This window comes from Cygnus olor, chromosome 15, assembly GCF_009769625.2.
Source record: "Cygnus olor isolate bCygOlo1 chromosome 15, bCygOlo1.pri.v2, whole genome shotgun sequence".
NCBI lineage: Eukaryota > Metazoa > Chordata > Aves > Anseriformes > Anatidae > Cygnus > Cygnus olor.
In genome coordinates, this window is record NC_049183.1 from 12,215,552 (window position 1) to 12,220,589 (window position 5,038).

Here is a 5,038-nt window from a genome sequence, read left to right on the forward strand (position 1 = left end):
TAGTGCTGAAAACTGGGCTATTGAATTCATATAGTTCTTTGATCAAGACCTCTTAATTAAGTTATTCCCTTGATATGACTCTTATCATTTTAATGCCAGACCTACATCACACTTACGCAATTCCCACACTGGCTTTGATATGCATCGTATAAGCTTCCCAGACCATAATCACTGGACGTCTACAGACTCACTGCTACCTTACCACTTTCACCTAGTGCACAGGATGGGCTATTGGAGGTCAGCTTCCAAACCACTAAAAGAGCGATTACGCAGCCCAAAACTCCTGGCCACGCTGTGCCAAGGGAAGTTCTGTATGGACTGAAACCAGAGCAGCGATTTCTCCCAGAGCTTGCAATTTCCAATTAGTGCTTTGGGTTCAAAACTCTCACTGCCTCCCATCTCCTTTTTGAAAAATGCCCAGCAATATTGATAAAAAGCGTGTAACTAAACATTTATTTTACCCTCATCAGTAAGATGATTGAACTTGAACTAACCTTTTGCAACAACATCACAAAGTACGAAAAGGCATCAAAGCTGAGCATGAACTCTGAAATACGGCGGACATTTCACTGCCCTGCACAGCACTAAGTTGCAGGCAATCTCTGTTTAAGCAGGTTTTCCTCTGCTCTCTCTCATCCGTTCCTTTTCCCCTCACCCCTTAAATATTTTAGGTGCAATATTATTTAACAACCCGAAGTCTCAGTCAGTTAGGAGGAGATTGCTGGCATCTGAGCTGACGACAGATTTACGTGCTCCGCAGCCAGCGTCTCCTGCCCTGGCCACCCCTCGCTGAGGATGTCCCACGGACTCTCCTTGCCCCAGGGAGAGGTTCCTCCACTCAGACCAAGCCCCTGTGTGGGTTTTGGTGATTCCTCTCATTCCTTCCCACCTGATACCTCCTGACCCTTCATCTTCACAGCACTCCTCCAGCCTCCCTCTGTTCCTGACCAGCCATCCAGGGGCTCTTTCAGCAAATCCTCCTCCTCCTCCTCCACACTCCTGCTTTCCATGGAAGAGTGACAAGCTCCAATTTAGGTCTCCACAGTTTTTCTTGGGCTTATCCCCTTAAACCGGACTAGCTAACATCTTAATGCCAGTGACACCAGTCACAGCTCGCCATCTGATCCTGCCTTTCAGGATTTGCTGTATCTATGCACTTTCCACTGCTAAACTAGATCCTGTGATCTTCCATCCCAAGGCCTCCAACTCCTCGTCACCATCAGCCTGCCACCCTGGCCTGCCAGTTGTACTCTTCACAGCTAGGAGATGCCCAGATCTCCTCGTTTTCTTACCTGGCCTCACTTCAGGGTCTCTTTAGACACCCCAAAAGCCTTTGTGCTTTCCCTGTTTTGATACCTCCAGGTTTCTCTTCCAGGCCTTCTTCTCCAACATAGAGCCCGCTGGAAAATTCACAGCACTCCTTCCTTGCGCCTCCTTTTTCTTCAGTATCAGATGGAAAACAGTTCAAACAATTGTTCCTTGTTCCTGCTCATCTGATCCATTCCCAAAGTGAACCTGCCCGTGCCCTCCACACCACCAGGCTGGCAAGGCTCAGCTCCTCACACCCCTGTCTTCTGGACTCTTCCCAGCTCAGAGCTTCCTTCCCCACTACCTTTCGCACACAAACCAGCCCACATGGTGACTCCTGCCTCCCTTAAATCCCCCCTACAAACACGTGTCCTTCCCAAGCCTGCTGCTCATGCTCTTCATTCTCCATCGATCTCCGTCGCGCGATGAAGGTGCCGTTGCCACAGAACTCTCCACTAAGCAGCACCAAGCAGCTCCATCAGGAAGCCATTTTCCTCCCTCCTCCATCCCTCTGCCCACAGCCAGCTCACCAACACCCTGGGACCAAACCAGGTGCTCCACCAAACTTTCCCGATCACTTCTGCGCTCATGACTTTCCGCCTTCCCTCCTGGGTGGAGGCAAGGGCCCAAACAAGCATGACAGGGCAAGGACCAGCCGGCAGCTCCTGGGGATGTTCTGTACCTGGTACTGACTTGGAGCAAAGGGGAAAAGATGGAGCAAGCTGCAGCTTCTCCTTATGGCCTGTCCTTGCTAGGATGGGACTGAGAAACCTCTGAGAGCAGGGTGGAGGGCAGCAGGCCAGGGTGGGCTCCAGCTTTGGCCTGCTCACTCCCCTCGCGCCCTGGCGTGCTCCCCGGCATCCCCGCCATGCCTGGCGCTGCTCCCCAGCTCATTGCTCACTGCAAAAAAAAGTTACAGCCTCTTTATCGATCCCCTCCTTCCCCACACATGTTCTCTTTGTCCCCTCCCAAAATAAAACCCCAACTGAGAGGAGTCACCAGCTGGAGTTTAATTTCAGACTCCAAGGCGTATCTGGAGCCAATTTGCAAGGCGCTTACTCTGAAAATCGCCCTCCCCTGTGACGCGTGACAGCTCCAGACCACAGTCCTGCTCTCGGCTCCGAAGGAAAAATGTTTTAATTTGTCACAAACCAATTATAGCGTCTCATCTATCCCTGAATTACTCATCTTGGCTACAGCATAGGACAAAGGGCCCCTCTGAGAGAAGATTAGACATGGATATTAACAAGAGAAAAAGTGTCCACTGTCTCACCTTGCTGGGGACGCGGCTTCCAGCGAGACAGGAAAAGGAAACCCCTCCTGAGTGACAGCTGGAGGGAGGGCTGCCATCCCACCGCAAATCCCTCGTTTCACGTGGAAGAATAGTCACGACAAACTCCGTATTCAAATGATATTCATGCACGGCAGATAACAGAGTCGTGGCTGGCAGAGCCGCAACATGAATATAAATAACCTCTGCTCGCTTCGTTGCTGCCGGAGGGGCCCCGCCACCGTGCCGAGGGAAGGTTGGTGTGTGGGTGCTCACAAGGTGCACTGGCCTCGTGCCACCACTTTAATGGCATGAGAGTTCCACGTGCCACCCCTTTAATGAAGCCCCTTTCCCCCTGAGCCCTGCACTAGACTGAAATGTCCAGACCTAGCTCCTGAGGACCCACATCCTGCCATAGCAGCGCTCCATCCATCCCTTCCCGACATCGTGGCTCTCAGGCATTACCCTTCATCCTGACAGCCAAGGAGCAGGCTGTCACCTTCCGAGCTGAGCCCCAGCCTTGCAGATGGCTTTGGTCTCTTCCTGAGCAGCTGGGGTATGGATTTATCCAGGTGAAAACGGGAGGCAAACACTGAAAAGTAGCACCTAAAGCTCTTGTAAGCAAAAGGCGCTTTGCATTTACAGCACCGACTGTGACAAGCCCTGGCCACTTAGCTCTGCAGTAGGGACAAAAAGCTGCCTGCAGTGCTGCCCTCGCAGTCAGCGGGATAAATGGGGCTGTTTGCTGCTCTGTCTCGTCAACTCGAAGCACCCGAGTGCAGCCACAGGGCTCCCCTCCTCTCCGTGCCTATTCCAGATCATCTTCTTCCTTGGTGAAGAGGGAGCTGATGAAAGCCAATTTCCCTTTGTGCTCATGGCGAATAATTTGGAGAATTCCCCTTGTTTACTCAGAACTGTTAATGATGCGTCAGAAATTACCTCTGAGATTGTAATTAAAGAAAACGGCAGAAGAGAGACACCACACACACACACACACACAGAGCCTAGTCACAGCTTCATCTGCAAGTCATGAAGTGCTGGAGCTGGCAGCTGCCTCCACTTCACCCCAAAGCTCACAGGAGGACCCCAAGACCCTCCTAAATGGCAGAGGTTCAGGGCTGCAGCCCCCAGACCCTATGCAGCCTCCCACACGCCTCCATTTCAGCTACGAACAAAGCAGCCGCAGCACTCCGGGTATCTAGGAGCTGGGGAGGCCACGAACCCGAACAGGAAATGAGTGGGAAGCTCAGCCCTCCTGAAACCATTTTGGAAGTGGAGAGGCTGACCTGGAAGAGCAATTAAGCTCTCAGTCATCACCAAAACGCAGACACCCACATGCACACAGCGACGGAGCAGCCAACCCCCTGCCAGCCTGACCTCGGGGCTCAGTGTCTGGTGGGGTTTGAGTGGAGCAAAACCAGTCCCCTCCTGCGGAGAAAGGAGAGGAATTTGATTCCTGTTCGATTGCAGGAAGGTGCCCGAATTGCCTCATTACTCAGGGGTGACCACTGCTGGGGGAGAGGCAGCACGAATTAGTTTCCCAACTCCTCCCTCCCGCTCAGTCCCAATTAGTGAGTGCCTGCTTTCTGGCAGCAGTAGACATTCTCACAAAACCAAACCCTACAGGAGGCCGTAGGGTTGTAATTTAAACACCTTGGGATCATGTTCCTGTGTAGACCCAGCTCCTGATTGCCTTCAAGATAGGTGAAGGTTGAACGGCCCTGTATTTCCCAGAGAGGGAAGGCTTGGATAAGTTTGGATGGTGCTGCCACCTCCAAACCTGTACAGACTAAATTTCTTGAGGCTGGAGAATCTGAGCCTAAAAAGATAAAAGCCTAGCAATCGTGACAGTCCTAGTTGACACACCAACAGGAAAGGAAGAGCTTCCCAAAAAGCAGACCAGGATATCAAGGCTCTGCACACCAGTCCCTGCATGTCCCGCAAGCCCAGCTTCCTCTCTAGGTGAGCACAGGCCACCACCGAGCACAGAGCACAGTGACAGTGCTTCCATCGGTGTTTTGCATGATGAAACTGCTGTTCAGCCAGTCAGGTCACCGGGATGACAGTTCTACCATGGCAGAGCCAGCTGGAGCTTGCCTTCTCCCTCAGACTGCCGGCTATGCTGGGGTCCTGCAAGTCTTGGGGATGCGTGTGATGCTAAAGCAGCGAGGGAGAAAATAAATGCACTTACCCATCTGAGAGCCAGGGGGAGTTTAACACAGGAAAATCATGGAGAAACCCCTTGGCTCTACTGATGTCCCAGGACCTGTGGCTGGTTTGTGAGCTCCGGGTGGTGAAGCTCCTCCATTACGGGTGTGCAAAGCCAGGCCAGCTCTCCCCTGCATCCCCTGCTACCACCTAGGGTCACTCTTGTCTGCAGAGGGACTGTCAGTGCTCGCAGCAAGCAGGACAGCCCACACCCAGTAACCCATGCCTAAACTCGTTCTGGGAGCCTGAGAC